Source organism: Mus caroli, unplaced genomic scaffold (assembly GCF_978045245.1).
Source record: "Mus caroli unplaced genomic scaffold, Mus_caroli_1 scaffold_3, whole genome shotgun sequence".
NCBI classification, from domain to species: domain Eukaryota; kingdom Metazoa; phylum Chordata; class Mammalia; order Rodentia; family Muridae; genus Mus; species Mus caroli.
In genome coordinates, this window is record NW_028227258.1 from 34,761,934 (window position 1) to 34,781,826 (window position 19,893).

Sequence of the window (19,893 nt, forward strand, 5' to 3'; positions counted from 1 at the left end):
GAGCATATGCACTACCGCATCTGTTTCCTCTCCTTGTATTAATCTTTAGTGTTGCTATATTTATTTCTGAGGTTTAAATGATTTTTTAATGTAGGCGTGAAACCCTATTCAGTGCCTCAAGAACTCTTTAGAAAAGTCTGATGAAATATGACAAATTTTGTGGATCAGCAGTCTACAATTGCATTTCTGATTCAGGAATGGAGTTAAGCCAAACCATCTAAATGTGTACAATATCTGTCCTTCCCGTCTTCTTCTCTCATTAGCATGGCATCTGGCCTTTGGGCTGCATGCAGTTGTTATTATTTTTAAACTACTAAATATATAAATTATTAATAATGGTGTTCAAATAGCAATTTTAATGAGTATTTACTTTTATAATTTTATTTTTAACTCTATAGTGTATTTTGGTGTTAAAAAAAAATGTTGCTGCCCATGAAAGAGAGTATTATGCACAGGGATCCAAGCACTCTGTAGAAAGTATTAGAAAAGTAAATTCCCTAACAACATAGCAGAAGAATAGTTGTTATCCTGAGAGCTACATTTCTGATGCAAATTTTCCATTTTATCTTCTCTTGTTCCTTATTGCCAATATTCACCATGCCTTTCCCCACTTACTGTGCTCACATTGGGTCTTATATTTGCTGCCATGCTAAATAGGAGTAGTGCACTCATCAACTGTGCACTAAAGTTGCCATGGGAAAAAAGAAATGAATGGGGGTGAGGATGGAGAAAGATGAAAGAAGGAAAACTGAGACAGAGAGGAAAGGAAAGTAGGGGGTGACCAAATCAATGCAAATGAAGAAGAAAGGTGAAGTGGAGCAAAGGTGGCAGCAGGTGGGGAGAGAAAGCATCAGAGGCAGTGTGTGCCTATGTTTACTCCTTGCTTGGGCATGTTGTACCTGGTCTGTTACCTTTCATTGCCTATGGGCTTAGAGACAAATGTTATTAAATAATTTTAATGAGGAGAAGAGGTAACCTAGCATACAGCACTTGAAAGTTTATAGTCCTGTGTTTGGACCCCAGCACTTCCATAAATAAATAAATAAATAAATAAATAAATAAATAAATAAATAAAAATAAGTAGGTAGAAAAGAAAAGCAAAAGCAGTTACATATTGGGGGCAAAATGTTTGGATTTGGATTCTTCTAACTTAGGAGCATGAGGTGTTTCTGCTGATATGTATGTGTCTCTTACTTTGCTAAATGCTGCTTTCTGTATTGAGGTTTTCAAATATTTCCAACAACTGTTCTTGTAAAGAGTAAGGTAAGATTTTGGAAGAGAAAATTCAATTCTACAACCCAATAGTGGTTTTTGGGTTTTTTTAAAAAACAAAAAACAAAAAACAAAAAACCCTGGATGCACCAAAGTATTTTCTCAAACATTTGGATACAAGTCATTTTATCCCTTCATGTTTCACAGGCACTTCTTTAAGTTTGAGTAATTGATAATGATTATTCATTTACAGTTAACAAAGTGTCTTAAGTAATTCTTTTACAAAATACTTGTAAGTGCTATATTCGTATGAGTTCATAGCAACATCTAAAGGTAATTATTGACTTGTCATGAGGCAAATTATCTTGTTAAAACCTCTCACTCCTGGATATCTTTAAACTAATATGAAAAGTTACAAGACAAAGCAAATATATGTATCATGTAATATCTGCAAAACCTTTTGCAGGTAGGAATGTAGAGGAAGTTAGTATTTTTATCTCAAAGCTATTATTGTCTCAGAACTATTTGTTTTGAAATATCTGATGCTTTAGTGAGTTTGATACTATTGGATTATCTGAGTTTTTTAAGGGGGGGGAATCTATCAATTCAGTATTATTACTTAAATAAAATTGTGACTAGCCTAAAATGTGATATGATGCTTTAGAAACAGGAAGCTTGGCAATCCGTTATCATTAACTGCTCTAGCTGCAGAAGCTTAAGCAGAATAAGTCTAAAGAAGAGGCCACTTAACACTCCGTGTAACAACATAGGCTGAAAGTTCCTAAAGTGTCAAGGAAAGCTTGGCTGACTGCTACATCGTGATGGCTGAAGGCAATGGCATACATAGTGTCTGGCACCTGTCCTGTTTCTCTCACTTTGTGAACTTAAAATAAACAACAGACAGCATCTCTTTTGGCTTGTTACTTAGGAGGTGCACAATGAAGGAGAGTTTACCTTTTGTTGTCTAGCTACAAGACTATGAAAGTCCTACTTTTACTTGACTTTTTGGAGTTGGTTGATTGAATAAAACCTTGAAGTTCTTTGTTTTGGCACATGTATGTACGGCACTTCTGGTCTTGCTGCTATTCCAAGCTAGTACATAGACAAGGCATTTCACCCTTCCTGTACTTTCCAGTACATATTGTGTTTTATAGGGTTTAGGCTATGATATCATCCCAGCAACCTTTGATAAAGAAGAAATCTTTGTTACTTTACAGTTTTGCTCTAGTCTGGCAATATATTTGCTCCTGAAATATTCCAGTTTGTACAGGTTAGACTTAAAACATAATGCATTATCAATAAATTTCAGCCCACGGGGGAAAAAAGAGTAGGCTTCTGGGTGCATGGCTCCTCAGGCTTGGCTGACAGCCAGGGCTGATAGTCTAGCTTTACTTTATAAGTTTCCCCAGCTGCTTTTTAAATCTGGAGAGGCAGCATCAGCCAGAAAGCTTCTAGTTTGAACACAGTATGCTAAATGTTTCTCTGTTCTCCCTGAGTAGTTGCTAGTAAATGAAATAGCATGATGGTATTTTATTCTCGCTTTTTCAGTAAAAACAAAGTGAGGGAATCACGATACATTAAACTTCTCAGCTCAACTCTTGTATGGATAAGAAACATTTATTTAGCATTTAGAAACACTAGGTCTGACATTGAGATCAATTAAGAATTTGATGTATTTTTTAAAAAAATATGATCATGGCATGGTAGCATTCTTGGAGGAAGACTGAATCAGTATCAAATAGATATATTAGTTTTCATGCCAGATGAAATCTAAGATACTTGCTTCTCAGGTGGATGTATATACATGCATTATATATGAACATGCGATTATTTTATTTTCAGACAAAAGCAAAAGAATGATCTATATAATTATGTACAGATGGCTTTCTCATTGATTTCTTAAAAATAAAATATAATAAAATTATCCAAAGCTTTTCTTTTATAAAAGACTTACACCAGAATTTTTATCTGTATTTTCCATCAAGGATGACTTTCATGCTATAGGCTGCCAGAGAATTGTCTAGGGAAAAACAGCAAAAATCATAGTATACTCAAATATCTATTTCTGTCCAGAGATAAACATAAATGACACAGTTTCTTTTCTTATTAAACATTGTAATGTTTGGGAAATGCTGGTGACATCATTAGATCCTTCTGGTCAGTGGTCTTATGTTCTTGACTTAAACTTTATTGAAACAAAGAAAACAAATTATCCATCACTACCTAAGTTTCTGCTTATAGCTAATTGGCCCAATTCCAGTAAAACAAATTAAAATAGTTGTGATCTGGAAAAAAACAACTCATTAAAATCATTTGGAGAAATTCATTGTCTCTTAGTTTTCGTGAAATTAAAGTAATTTTAGTAACTTCTGTCTTTACCAGCTTCTTCTTATTCCAAAATATACAGGATTTTAACTATGAAGTTGACAAGAAAGTGGATAACTAAGCCTGAATGACAGAAATGTATTAATATCTTGCTACAGACTTAACATTGGAAAGTTCTGCCTCCATGTAAATGAAAACTCCTAGAACAGACACTGTGAAGGCATAAAAAGGAGCGTCTGACAGAAAGGATAAACTCATTAAACTTTCTCAAAGTTAATTGAGGAGCAGAACACAGCCTACCAAAATAAACAACACACTTCTTCTGAAAAAGTATATCAATTTGTAAATTAGGACAAGTTAAAAGGAAATCAATTTTTAATGTTCTTAAACTTTGATTTCTTCTGACATAAGTATTAGAAACACTAAGACCACCTTTAAACATCTCGTGTTTTCCAATGTGTTTTGTGTAGGGGGCTTTGGAAGTGTGTGTGTGTGTGTGTGTGTGTGTGTGTGTGTGTGTGTGTGTGTGTGTGTGGTGTGTGTGAATATGGCACTGAGGTGTCGGTGTCCTGCTCACAATCTAAGATATTACCCTGAGATGTTTTCATTTCTAATATGAGCTAGGGGATAGCATCTATTTCCTGATAAACAGCACATGCCAGTGTCGTTCAGTTTCAAATGTGTGTGCCAGCTGTTTCTCTCAAAATTCCATCAAAACAGAGAACACCTATAAATCTTATGTCTCAAGGAGAAGAGTTCTCATCTTGGGCAATTTGCATGCCACATTCTAAGTAATACTTCTTAGGAAACATTTAAAATACCAGCCACAGTTATGACTGAAAGCTGAGTTTGCAAAATTAGTAGGTCCAGTAGAAACAGGACAAACCTGTTATCCAGGGAGGTGTTTTGGTGCAAATGTCAGAGTAACTGTTTAAAATTAATCTGCTGCTCAGTTCCTTTTTTACAGCAGGGCAATACATTCTATATACAATGCAAATATAACTTCTACTTACTGACAGGTATGTATACACACGCCAGAAAGGGAGATTGAATTTGGCTCTAAAAGTATCTGCTTCTATATAAATCTTTCACAAATAAAACTTTAGTGCGTTTAACTTGTTTATGAAGCTAAGCCACACATACCCCGTCATTGTCAATTTCAACAAATTAGGGCAGTAACTTACCTAGAGAAGCATTTCAATATTTTTTTTTCTTTTGCTAACTTGAATTTATCCGGAGTTAGAAAATGAGATATCCAGAATTCAGGATTACTTGGCTCCACGTTAATTAGCGGAGCTTTCAGTTCGTGCCATCTGCCTCAACAGGATTCTGAGAGCACTCCTCAGCTCCGGTGCTGGTGTCTGGACCCTTCCAGCAGTCTTTTTATTTATACACACATTGTCCTTTTCAAAACAAGCAGCCAGCTGGAATGATTCAGACCTCTGTTCAGTACACCGTTAAAATGCAGCTTCCTTCTCGGACACGAGCCTTACCCCAGGGAGCAGACCGGGTACAGCAAAAAGGCTATGAGAACTATTTAATCACCGGAATACCAGCTGCTCCTGTCTGCTTCTGCCACTGCTGCTGTGCCTCTTGCTTAGCTGGAGTCGGTCTTTCCCTCCCTCCCTCCTTCTCTCCCTCCCTCCCTTTTTCTCTCACATCTCCAGAACTATGAAGGCAGCTCTGCCGGGTTATGATTGGCAGAAACAGCCAATTCCTTCAGCTAATCATCCTCAAGACTTTCAAGGACCTGAAGCTGTTGTGATGTCATCCAGGCAGTGGGATGTTACACATGAACACATTCCAGCAGAAGCTAATTCAGCAGCCAGCAGCCGTCCTCTCACACAACACTGATTGATTAGGTGCCCCTTGACGATTTGGATAATCGTTCATTGGACAGTTTGAATATTTCCTACATAATCCGAGAATAAGATTTCACTTTGCAGCTAGGACACTGTATCAAGTGGGTTAATAAAAGTTCGTGATGGGGCTTTCTGTTGTGAATATGTGCCAGCCAAAGAGTCTAATTTCAAACAGAACAAAAGCCAGCAATGAGCAATAGAAAACTTGGAGAACTGTCTGTGAGCTACCAAATCCTGATAGTATTTATAATAGCATAACCATGTATTATAAGTAAGGACAGATAAACAAGTAAAACTATATAATGTTAATTAACAAAGGTAAAATTTGATTGCTATGGGAAACTACATTTCTATTTTTCAAATTCTCAAAACTACATTTCTATTTCTCATATATATATATATATATATATATATATATATTTATTTATATATATATACATATATATACATATATAATTTTAAATATAAATATCCAAGACAAAAATGAACATTTGTTTCAGGACAGAATAGAGCTGCAGAAAACTCTCTAATCTGGTGTGTGTATCTTCAGTTATAAGCAATACATGTAATATTCGGACAATTTCAGTAAAATCCCGTGACTAGAGATTGGAATGGAAGTAGTGGGGAAGCCATTAAAGCTTGATTTTATGATGTCCATATCCAGTACTATTGGTGTTAATGTCTGCATAGCATTTGTCTGTAAATTGCTGAAATTCTCATGCACAGTGAGTTGAGAAAAAGTTTATATTTATAAAATCTTCAGGTAGTATGTAGGAAATTCTTACCTGGATGGCAAAGAAGCATTTGAAGGTCAAGACACGTTTACTTAGTGATGCCCATTACAATTGAGAGAGATAAGCATACTGCAGATGTATCTTTTATCAATATTATAATATAATATTATGCGGAAAATACCATGTCGTGGCTCAGTGTTGATTAAAATACATTTTAAATGCTAATTGAAATTTCTATCTTCTATAATTTTGCCTGTTTGGCTATGGTGCTGTGAATTGAACCCAGAGCCTTTCAGGTTCTAATAAAGCATCTCTTACCATACCAGATACCACCACACTTTTGCTTTTTGTTGTTTTGTTTGTTTGTTTGTTATTTAATTTAATTATCTATTTAGTACTTTAAGTTTTTTGGAAATTTTCATAATTAAGGAAGAAACATTATTGCAAATTGCTCAACAAATTACACTCTTGCTGTGTTCCTATTTCAAAAGCTGACAGTGTAGAATCATAACAAAGGAAATAATATGATCAAGTCCATTCTTACTCTAGCACCAGCTTTGATATAAAGATACCTAGCCATTTCTTAACTGAAATTACTAACATGTGAGGACTTTGACAATGGAAGCGTTACAATGTTAGTCAGTTCTAAGATATACCATGGTATTTATTAAATATTAATTATTGAAACACATCCAAAGACAGGAAATTAAAATTCTGTTGTTGAAAAAGAAAAATACCACTTAGCTGACCATTTCTTTTTATTAAAACATAAGATAAATGTTCAAAACAGAGTTAACACACTATGTGTAACTACGAATGAATTTAAAGCCACCAACGTTTTCTATCTTCTCTTGGAGAAAAATGGAGAAATTAATTGATGAAAATAAAAACATCCCCAAAATAATTTCTATATGAAATTTTTATGTAAATAGCCTTTTTATATTGTTTTCTCCAATATTACAAAGGAACTTAATCCCCAAAAGTGTCATCTGTTGTTATTTTTTAACTTGTCTTGTTCAGGAAATAAAGATAATAAACATAGACTTTGTGGAGGGAACATGTTGTACAAGACAGAATGTGAAATGATTGGCTAAAGCACTTGCTTGGTTCAAACACAACCTAAATTCTACAATTGGCTTTAGACATCAGTCAGATATTTCAGCTATTCCATTAGTTTGGAATTAGACACAATATGTAAACATTTGGATCACTACTATAGTTGTGAACAGAAAATAAATGCTCTTAATTTTGTTTTAACACCTTGGTAAAGGCAATCTAAATTTTTTCCTTGTTTACTAAGTCTGAATTTAACTTTTCCAACTTTAATTCAATATATTGTGCCAGTGAGGTTTGTAATCCCTCACAAGATGCCTCTCTAGTTCCTTCAGCAGGATGTATACTCTTTAATCAGCTCAAAATCTCAGTATCACCTTACTATACCTTATATATAACATTTAAATATCTAGTGACAATTCACAAAACAGTAAAGAAAATGTATGTCTTAAGCATCATTTAGAAATTAAAAACATGAAATTTTGATTTCATTGTTTATTATGTAGTTAAAATGAGTAAATATAAATGATAACAGTTCTAATCTATAGCATTCTAATAGTATATTCTTTCTAACATGTTTACATCAAAGTCTTTGATATTTGGTTTTGTTTCTGGTAACAGGGTCTCAGTGTGTAGCCCTACCTGGTCTGGAACTTGATATGTAGACCAGAATGGCCATGTTCTGATACTTGAGTTCTGGAGTTAAAGATTTATGGTACGACTGATTCAAAGCCTTTATTCAAAAGGAAGGCCATTAGTTTTGTTTATTTGTTTGCTTTGTCGATTCAATTTATTTGAAGGTAAAATTGAAAGTTAACCACAGAATGTTAGAAGACTTCATTGCAAATGTAGAAAATTAAATGATTCCAAGAGTTTACCTCACATGTTTCTTATGATTATTAAAGATAATGTTGAGTTTATGCCTTTAAACAAATCAAATTTTGCAGATACACACCATAATTAGATGTTCATACCCTTTCATAGTTTTGCGTTGCTTCTTGTTTTCATTTCTTTTCTTTAATGTTCATCAGAATTAACAATTTGAGGTGAGAAGAAATTATTCAATTTATAGTTCTCTCAATTTTGACTGAACATGACTAATGTAATTGAAAATTTAACTCAATAAAGTTTATGAATACCAAGAAAACAGTAAAGCAAACAGATATTAATGGACAACTGAGTCATGTTCATAGTTAAACATTTTAAGAGGGAATATTTCTAATTGGGATGAGTAACTAGTGTAAAAGCCCTTTTAAGGGAGGAAAATAACTGCCTCGTGTGAGCAACTACTCTAACCAGAACTCCAGTAAGGGTTATGGAGAATTCATGCATCTGCCTTCTCTGTCAATACATTTTGGGGAAAAACTGAGTACCAAACATTTTTACTTTCATTCAGAAGTGTCCTGTAGCAGACATCAGGACTATTGTACATCTAGAAATCTTTTAAAATGTTGCTAAAAGATGGAGATAAATGGGAACTTCGGATTGAGGAGATATCGTGTCAGTATTACTTCAAGAACATCAGCATGCTAATGCCTTAAACATGTCATTTGACAATATAAAGCTCTGAAGGCCATGAGGAACGAAACAGCTACAGCAGCCTGATTCCAGTTTGGCCAACAACTGCCTAAAGCCAGAAGATTTTTAATAAATAGCAACTCTTGGTCTAAGTATCATTGAATCACAAGAATATTTGTTGTGGAATAAAATGATCCAAGTGTGTCCTGCGGTAAGGGAAGGGAGCCCAGGAGAAATTACATTTACAATTATTCTCAGGTCTAAGGTTTTCTTCTGAGGCTTCACAAAGGTTCCGAAATTTCATAAGGTACATTAATCAGGCCAAGGTTTCCTTGGGAGTCTGGACCACTGGAGCAGCTTTGAATACAGAAAGTATTCTTCAACCACAGTAGGGAGCTTTACTTTATTTCCTACCGGATCTGCATTTCCAAAAGTTTATTATGATTTAGTGGCTATTTTCCTTGGAGTTAGACTTCACAAGTCAAGCCATTTTATATTATGTACTTTAAAGTCCTAAATTTTCCAAGTGAGAAAACTCCATGGAAGCCAGAATCCTAACATTAGAGTAATAAATTTGATAAAGCCTTGTGTGTCAAACAGGGCATTCTATTTCATCTGTTAGTGAATTCCCTTTAACATAGGTATCCCGACATCATTTGTTTTCTGTCTGTTCGGGGGCTTCGGGAGCAGGCCTCTCATTTATGAGTTACTCCAGCTAATGTGCTGATCAGCATGGGAATCTTCATTTTTACTAAGTCTTAGTAAATCAGGCTTTGATGAGTAAACTTGAATGTCGCATTCTAAATTATCATCACTCATGAGGAATGCACTAGTTCTTCTGTCTCCCTCAATGTTGACCTTAGCACAGAGTGATTTATGTATGTTGGTGTGGGTATGAATGTGAATGTATATATGTGTATATGTGTTCATATATGTGGGTTTAGTTTGTGTGTGTGTGTGTATCTATATCTATATCTATATCTATATCTATATCTATATCTATATCTATATCTATATCTATATCTATATCTATATCTATATCTATATCTATATCTATATCTATATCTATATCTATATCTATATCTATATCTATCTATATCTATATCTATATCTATATCTATATCTATATCTATATCTATATCTATATCTATATCTATATCTATATCTATACACACATACATATATACATATATACACACGTACATGTTGCATGTATGTGTGCATATGTGTGTGTTTGTATATTTTGTGTTTATATATGTTTATATATGTTATATGTATAATGTATGCTTGTATGTATCTGTTGTCTGTAAACATGTTTGTGTGTCTGCATATATACAAGCTATGTATATACATATGTATGTGTGCAGTTTGAACATCTATGCATACATATGTGTATGTTTATGTATATATGTTGTATGTATATGTGCATATACTGTATGTGCATACAAACATATATGCTTATACATATACACATATAAATATACACACATAGACAAATATACATGCATATACAAAAGTATACACACACAACACATGTTCTCATAACTCTTGCATACACATGCATATACACAACCCATATACATACAAACATGTATGTATGTGAACATGACAGTATGTATGTGAACATCTATATGTGTCTGAATATATGTGTGCATGTGGTGGTGTTTGTAAGTATGTATGTGTGTATATGTGTGGTATTTGTATAGTTGTATGTATGTGTGTGTAGTGTGTGCATGTATCTGTCATGTGTGTGTTGTATGTGTTTTGTGTATAACTTTGTGGATGTTGTGTATATGTGTGTATGCATCTATATGTTCAGTGATTAGGTGTTTATGTGTTGCATGCCTGTTAGGGTGATGTGTTGCAATATAGTGAGTAATGTTTTAAAAATAGCTAGCAATGAATTCTATATTCCTTATGCTTGAGAGTTTATACCAGTAAAGTAGTCTAGTGCCCTGTATCTATAGGCTACAAATACAAGCTTAACATTATACTGCTATCTCTGTTTGTTAAACTCACACAAATGTGTTTTTGTGTGTGCACACACATGTGTGCATGGGTGCATGCGTGTGTGTGTGTTTGTATTTACCAGTCATTGTCTGTGCTCTGAGTACAAAAATCATGTCTAACTCTTCCTGTTCTCATGCTATGAAAAGTATCATCATATGGGGCAGGTACTCACACTTTTAAAACCAAATTGATGAATGGCTGAGTGAATAGAACGTAGAGACTGAAAACTAGGAAATGGAGACAACGGTGTGTTAAGATTTCTCACATGGGAATGTTTATGAATGAAACTTGCTCTGTTTCTGTACTCCAAAAATAGAAGCAGCTCCTTTCAAATAGAGAATGCGAACGTGCAAGGAAAGTGCATTTCCATAGAGAGGGCACACAGATTAAATTTCCATTTCAGAACCTATGTCATTTTATTCTACCTAATACTCAGGAGTAAAATAATTTGCTAGGAAAAAGTCTCCATTTATTTTCATAATTTAAAAGTGTTTTAGAAACAAAGTTAGGCAGAAAAAGCCCTGAAATGTGCAGGTGTTCTTCTGTGTGAAAGATTCATCTTCTGATCACGGTGAAGATCTCTTTATTTTTTAAATCTAATTTTGTCTTCCTCTTCTAAATAGAATATTTCAGTAAAATAATTGTAAACTTTCATGAAATGAGACATTTCCTCAAGAGATAGTTTAACAAAATAAGGTAAACCCAATAATTGGATATAATAGGAAAAAAAAACCGAAATGCATTCTGATGTTGTAGTAACCCGGAGTAACAAAAGGAGGCTGTGGTTGATTTGCAGCTCAGCTATTTGTGTCTGTTAGAAGAGGGAGGACAGCTGGAACCAAATAAAAAGAAATAAGAAAGGCCATTTGATGATCACAGAAGTAAAACAAACAACAAACACCCTTCTGTTTCTTCAGTATTTTAGTTCCCATAGAGGGCAATATTGTATAATAGATAGAGCACCGAGAACCTGCCAATTCATCTCTGTTGATCTGACTTAAAGAAAACTGCTGTTGCTATAAATTTGATGCAGTACTCCCTCAGACTCTGACTAATGTGCAAATGGCACAACAGAAAAACAGAGCAGACTCATCAAACGCAAAGAAAATTAATTTTCTATCCTACTTACTGGTAGATTATCTGAGTGAATAAGCTCAAGTTTTACCTATAATTGGACTCGATCGCTGAGTCGGACAGCAGTCTGCATTCCATTCAATAGCTAGCTTACATATCGAGTTGAAAACATTTGCAAATATTTTCCACAAGTGAAATATTAATAACCAATGCCTTCTTTAACATTTGGAAAATAAAAGTGAAACTTGTGTAATAAATGAAATGGATTTCTGATGAAAGTAAAGTGTGTATTTTAATTCAAGCCTGGCACTTCAAATAGAACCCCAACATGGAACTGAACACTTGAGAAGACCTTCAAATCAGCATGCATTTGCTCACCTTCCTAGCCTTCTCATAACTTAAAAAGCATTTGCTCCGTAGAATTATTTATGTCCAGTCAAGTTGTAGTAACTTCTATTTTTTGAATATATGGAAGATAATGGACAATATCCATGTAAGGTATTATTAAAATGTGATATTTTGACTATCTAATCATTGGGGATCCATTCCATATACAGTCACCAAACACAGACACTATTGTGAATGCCAAGAAGTGCATACTGACAGGACCCTGAGATAGCTGTCTCCTGAGAGGCTTTGCCAGAGCCTGACATATACAGAGGCGGATGCTCACAGGCAACTATTGGACTGAGCAACCATTAGAACACCCTCACAGAAGCAGGGAGGGAGAGGAATGGGATGGGTTGCTTCGGGGTGGGGGGGAAGTGGATAACATTTGAAAGGTAAAGATTTTAATAAAATAAACCATTATAATTTTACAAAACGAATCATTTTAACAAGCTGATCTTTACTGTTCTCAATAAAGCAGTCATTTTTGAAAAAAAAAGAGGTTGGTTCTTTACCATTTAGTGATTGAACTGTGTTTATTTGGATTGATGCATTCTAGGACTTCCCTAAACTATGTACAGCTTCACCTGAGTGAGGTAACCCAATTACAAAAGAACTCACACCATATGTACTCACTGATAAGTGGATATTAGCCCAGAAACTTAGAATATCCAAGATAATAAGATACAATTTGCTAAACACATGAAACTCAAGAAGAACAAAGACCAAAGTGTGGACACTTTGCCCCTTCTTAGAATTGGGAATAAAACACCCATGGAAGGAGTTACAGAGACACAGTTTGGAGCTGAGACAAGAGGATGGACCATCTAGGGACTGCCATATCTGGGGATCCATCCCATAATCAGCCTCCAAACGCTGACACCATTGCATACACTAGCAAAATTTTGCTGAAAGGACCCAAATATAGCTGTCTCTTGTGAGACTATGCCGGGGCCTAGCAAACACAGGAGTGGATGCCCAAAGTCAGCTATTGGAGGGATCACAGGGCCCCCAATGGAGGAGCTAGAGAAAGTAACCAAGGAACTAAAGGGGTCTGCAACCCTATAGGTGGAACAACATTATGAACTAACCAGTACCTTGGAGCTCTTGACTCTAGCTGCATATGTATCAGAAGATGGCCTAGTTGGCCATCAGTGGAAAGAGAGGCCCATTGGTCATGCAAACTTTATCTGCCTCAGTACAGGGGAATGCCAGGGCCAAGAAGTGGGAGTGGGGTGTGGGGGAGAGTGAGTGAGGGAGCGGGTAGGGGACTTTTGGGATAGCATTGGAAATGTAAATGAAATAAATACCTAATAAAAAATTTTTAAAAAGTTTGCATTTTCAATGTCTACATGCCTTAAACACCCTGAGTTTGTTGCATTTAGATACTGGGCTCTCAAGGATCTGAACGTTTAAGTATGAATAAATTGATAATATTTATAAAAGTTTCTAAAGTATACTATGCCATATATTCCAATAAAAGTATTATTTGTTAGCTAGGCAATTATCAAAAGAATTGGATTTATAAAATCATGTAAGCTTTAATATGATTATCCATTTTATTTGACAGCAATTTTTTATTTTTTATTAGATATTTTCTTCATTACATTTCAAACGTTATCCCCTTTCCTAGTTTTTCCTCTGAAAATTCCCTATCCCCTATACCCTCTCCCCTCCCCCAACCCACCCACTCCCAATTCTGGTCCTGGCATTCCCCTATACTGGGCCATAGAACCTTCACAGGACCTAGGGCCTCTCCTCCCATTGATGACCGATTAGGCCATCCTCGACAGCAATTTTTAAAAATGAGGTTCATTCCACAATAAAACACCTAATTATTCTATTGGGAAAAAATAATGTCTGATCCTTACAGATTTCAGTGTACATGATGATATGAACACAAAAAGAGGCAAGATGCATTGTACTGGTCTGTCTGTCTTCTGAGCACAATAGCCCGTTTTCCTCAAGAGAAATAATTTTGCTACACACTAATACTGGTTGATATGGGATATCTCCTCCTACTTTACTATGGTAGTATTGAATAATGTGTATTTCAATATTTATGTAAATAAGTGGAAATAAATATAGCAATAAATCATATTTTTCAGACCCATAGCCATAAGCAATAGAAAAGTAGACATTTATTTAGATTATTTATTTATATATGAAGGTTAAATAAAACTGCAAGAAATTGTTTCATTTGAATCAAATCATAATAATCTTAAAAAATAAGCTCCATTATTTATCAAGTATAGCTTCCCAGGTTTAAATAATAATTTTATCCAATCTTCCAAAGTAACTTAAGTAATTAAATAATACTCTCTTATGTTTACAATTGAACATTTGTAACAACATGGCTTATGTTCCTAGCTTGGCCTGCCACAAACCTTGGAGGGAGTTAGTATTCAAGCATGAATATTCCCTTCTATGCCAACTGTTAGGACAATACAAAGAAAAGGCTACTGGCTAAATCTGGTTCCCATAATCATAGGTATCAGCTGTCTGCTGTGTTGCAATATAACAATTTTAATAATATATTCAGTGTTCTGAATGATGAGGCTACTTATAAACCCAGCATTCAACACGGTGAGACTGAAGAAATATTTAGTGGATAGCCCTTGTCTGAAATAAAGATGCAGACACACACACACACACACACACACACACACACACACACACACACACATTTACTCACTCATACACATATGTCAATCAAATCCTAAAGTCATATTATTTTCATATCATTCATTTATAAAAGACATCCTCATAGAAAATTCTCACGCTTCTATTAAAGCATTATGTCTGCATCTCACAAATTTGTTGGTAATGTTATATGTCCATTAGAACATCAAGACCCAAATCATATATTTGGTATGAACAATAACCATCTCCACATCCTGCCATATGAACTTTACAACATGTCAAATTGTATATATGAACAACTTTCTTCAAAGAATATTCTTTCATATATTCTGAAGCTTAATTATTATTTAAAGGCATATGTTTCATAATAAAACTGGTAAAATATAGGTAAAATAGATTCTAAGTTTCCAATCACTTGATCTAACAAAATATCAAGCATTTGGGAGCATTCATGATCCAACACTTATCCTATAAATTAACATTTTTCTCACTGAAATACACCAGGAAAATGAAGGAACACTGAGATTTTTATTTTAAGTACATAGACTATGCAATTAATTATAATTGCATGTATACAATTTCCTTTTTTGCCTTAAAGACAAAAGATATGTAGAGACTCAGCATAAAGATAACTGGCTATGAATATTTTGTTGATTGACACACACAATATTTATACATACCTGAACTAAGAATTTTATATATTAATTCTTATTGTAGTTTAATATAGTTCATTGATTTTTTTAAATTTCATCTGTGCAATACCATGCTTTTCCATGTTGTATTGAACTGCTCACCTGAATGTTGTAATGAAGTGTACATAGTGAGCCATGAGCTATGTTTTCAATCCTAAGAGTATAGGATCTTGATATATCTATGGAACACTAAATATAAACACACTAAATCGGTTCCTCAATGTAATCCCTGAAATTTTCTTGTTATTTTTAGTGGAGCATTTTTTTATATTCAGTACAATACCATTGTTATTTTTCAAATTGGCTGTCAGTAGCCAATGTTATTCTTTGTTCAATATAGAGCCACAAAGGCAGAACAGAACACCATACAAACATATAAATAGGTAGGTATATAGATTGATAGATAGATAGATAGATAGATAGATAGATAGATAGATAGATAGATAGACAGACAGGCATACAGATAGATGATAGATCGACAGACAGACAGGCAGACAAATAATAGCTTCCCTATAATAAATGTAGTCCTATTCATGACCAGAATTACTATTGTAGATTGGTTTTTGTTGTGATAAACACCCCAACTTAAAGCAGCTGCTTACTGGCTTGCTTCCCGTGGCTCTCTGAGGTCACCTTGCTTTCTGTATATTAACCCAAGACCACCTGGCTATGGGATGGGCCCTACGCTACCAATTTCCATATCGATCATCAATCAATAAAATGACAACTGTGTCCATTTAGTCAGCAACATTTTACTATCTGCGGAAGGCATACATACATATTCAAGTTCTTTGTAACTTGTGTCTGTAGACTCTGTAGATGTTTCCAATGTTAAAATATGTCTTCAACCATTCTGTTATTGCCTGAGATCAATAGAATGAGGAATAGTGGAATTCTTTTCCTTCCAACTTGAGTTCATACATATAAGCATTATATATTTCTACTTGCATTCTTGTTAGAAATTACTGCCGTGATTACATTGTGATGAGAAATCTCTTATGTCCTTCCACTATGACTGTGACACACTCAGTTTAAGGCATGTGGATTAACTCTGTTGCACTTAGGTACTCTAGCCTGGTATTGAGGAAAGTGAATCTCTAGCAAACCTATGGGATAAACAAGCCAAATAGAAATCAATAGAGACCAGCCAACTATACTGTCCTAGCATACCTTCCAAGACTCTTCATCAGTTATATTTCTTCCAGCCTCCTATGTAGTAAATGTATGTGTTACTTTAGCACTATAAGTATTTACAATTATGAATCTAAAAATAACAAATGGTTTAAGGAAGAAATTTCTTACTTCAGGATCATGATAACATAGACTTTGGTACCCACAACCCACAAAATATCTGGATACACCCATGCATATGTCTCTAATCCTAGAACACTTCTATTGAGAAATGGGAGCCAGAGATTAGAGAATTGCTAGAAGACATTGGTTGTAGCTTACCTGGCATTTGTGGTCCTGAAAAATACAGAGCTAGTCTCAAACAAAGTAAAAGGCTAAATCCAACAGCTCAAGTTGTCTGCTGATCTCCACATACATTTCTTGACAAAGGCAAAACTATACTCACAAATATGAACACTTATAAAAAAGATCTCCCTCTCTTTGCTTTTCTGACAGTTAAAGTCCCTTTTTTCTCTTAATGTGAAACCATTGCTAAGATGTTATCAAGGCAGACTTCCTGACACACTACTGTATTCCCAGCAGTGAGGAGGCTCATTGAAAGTTTTAAGCCATCCTGATGGTTTACATAGAAAGTCACTGTCAAGTCAAGGCTACAGAGTGGGACCCTTTTCAAAATCAAAACAAATTTTAATTCAGTATGGTACATACACTATTGTAAATTGAAATGAGAAAAATAAACATTTCATGTTTTCTTATCACTTGATTTGTTTTTTAAATGTTATATTTATACTAAGATTGACAAATCAAAACCTAGTGACTATGTGTGGATAATACAAGATTTTTCTAACTTTATCCCCCTCCTCTGGGTTCACAAAGCCACTTCATCCCACAGTTCTTAATACATTCATTACTTTGTTACAAAGATAAGACTGAAATTTAAAGTAGAAACAGTAACTCATGCTGTACTTTGGAGAAGACTCAGCAGCAATACAGATAAAATCTACATTAGAAAAAGCATTTAGCTAATATCCACTCATCAGTGAGTACATATTGTGTGAGTTCCTTTGTTATTGGGTTACCTCACTCAGGATGATGCCCTCCAGGTCCATCCATTTGCTTAGGAATTTCATAAATTCATTCTTTTTAATAGTTGAATAGTACTCCATTGTGTAAATGTACCACATTTTCTGTATCCATTCCTCTGTTGAGGGGCATCTGGGTTCTTTCCAGATTCTGGCTATTATAACTAAGGCTGCTATGAACATAGTGGAGCATGTATCCTTCTTACCAGTTGGAAAATTTTCTGGATATATGCCCAGGAGAGGTATTGCAGGATTCTCTGGTAGTACTATGTCCAATATTCTGAGGAACGACAGACTGATTTCCAGAGTGGTTGTACAAGCTTGCAATCCCACCAACAATGGAGGAGTGTTCCTCTTTCTCCACATCCTCGCCAGTATCTGCTGTCACCTGAATTTTTGATCTTACCCATTCTGACTGGTGTGAGGTGGAATCTCAGGGTTGTTTTGATTTGCATTTCCCTGATGATTAAGGATGTTGAACATTTTTTCAGGTGCTTCTAAGCCATTCGGTATTCCTCAGGTGAGAATGCTTTGTTTAGCTCTGAGCCCCATTTTTAATGGGGTTATTTGATTTTCTGGAGTCCACCTTCTTGAGTTCTTTATATATATTTGATATTAGTCTGCTGTCTGATTTAGAATAGGTAAAGATCCTTTCCCAATCTATTGGTGGTCTTTTTGTCTTATTGACGGTGTCTTTTGCCTTGCAGAGGCTTTGCAATTTTAAAAGGTCCCATTTGTCAATTCTCGATCTTACAGCACAAGCCATTGCTGTTCTATTCAGGAATTTTTCCCCTGTACCCATTTATTCGAGGCTTTTCCCTACTTTCTCCTCTATAAGTTTCAGTGTCTCTGGTTTTATGTGGAGTTCCTTAATCCACTTAGATTTCACCTTAGTACAAGGAGATAGGAATGGATCAATTCACATTCTTCTACATGATAACCACCAGTTGTGCCAGCACCATTTGTTGAAAATGCTGTCTTTTTTCCACTGGATGGTTTTAGCTCCCTTGTCAAAGATCAAGTGACCATAGGTGTGTGGGTTCATTTCTCGGTCTTCAGTTCTAGCCCAGAAACTTAGAATACCCAAGATATAAGATACAATTTGCTAAACGTATGAAACTCAAGAAGAACGAAGACCAAAGTGTGGACACTTTGCCCCTTCTTAGGATTGGGAACAAAAGACCCATGGAAGGAGTTACAGAGACAAAGTTTGGAGCTGGGATGAAAGGATGGACCATCCAGAGACTGCCATATCCGGGGATCCATCCCACAATCAGCGTCCAAACGCTGACACCATTGCATACACTAGCAAGATTTTGCTGAAAGGACCCAGATATAGCTGTCTCTTGTGAGACTATTCCGGGGTCTAGCAAACACAGAAGTGTATGCTCACAGTCAGCTATTGGATGGGTCACAGGGCCCCCAATGGAGGAGCTAGAGAAAGTACCCAAGGAGCTAAAGGAATCTGTAATTCTATTGGTGGAACAACAATATGAATTAACCAGTACCCTCTCCCCGCCCCCCGGAGCTCCTGTCTCTAGCTGCATATGAATCAGATGATGGCCTAGTCGGCCATCAGTGGAAAGAGAGGCCCATTGGTCGTGCAAACTTTATCTGCCTCAGTACAGGGGAATGCCAGGCCAAGAAGTGGGAGTGGGTGGGGGAGCGTGTGGTGGACTTTTGGGACAGCATTGGAAATGTAAATGAAATAAATACCCAATTAAAAAAAAAAACATTTGGTACTGATGAAGGGTTTTGTGTGGTGTGAGTTTTCACAGCACAGTAGTGCATAACCCAAGGATCAAATTAAGATACTGAACATTCAGGGTCAACACTATTGATCTGCATTGGAGTTTTCAAGTTTGTTGTTTTTTGCTAAAGATTAAGACCTGGACTTTTGTAGAAGGAAGCAAAGTAGAATCTATGCTTTATTAAATGTTCTTATAGAAACTGAGAAATCAAGGAAATGTAAGAAAAACTCTGTAGAGAATAGGACTGGTTTCAAGGGGGTAAAAAAAAAAACCACTCAATTTCCTTTGTGAAGGGGTATATAGGACAATGGCAGAAACTGAATAAAGGTTGTCATCTTCATACTAGAGATGGGCACACTCTTTGGGCACTGTGAGCTGAGCCAATGGGGGCTCTACACACTCTATGCTTGTAACCCTGG

The 19,893-nt window shown here is 35.4% G+C and overlaps 1 protein-coding gene across 1 annotated transcript in view; it reads right to left on the reverse strand.

Annotated features, from left to right (window-relative positions):
• The window catches only part of LOC110291107 (N-heparan sulfate sulfotransferase 4), a 356,059-nt gene extending 350,944 nt beyond the window's left edge, over positions 1-5,115 (reverse strand). Inside the window, exon 1 of the mRNA XM_021158063.3 lies at positions 4,722-5,115. The gene's annotated coding sequence lies outside the window, so the exon portion shown is untranslated. The remainder of the gene's footprint in view (positions 1-4,721) is intronic.
• Positions 5,116-19,893: the final 14,778 nt, after the last annotated feature.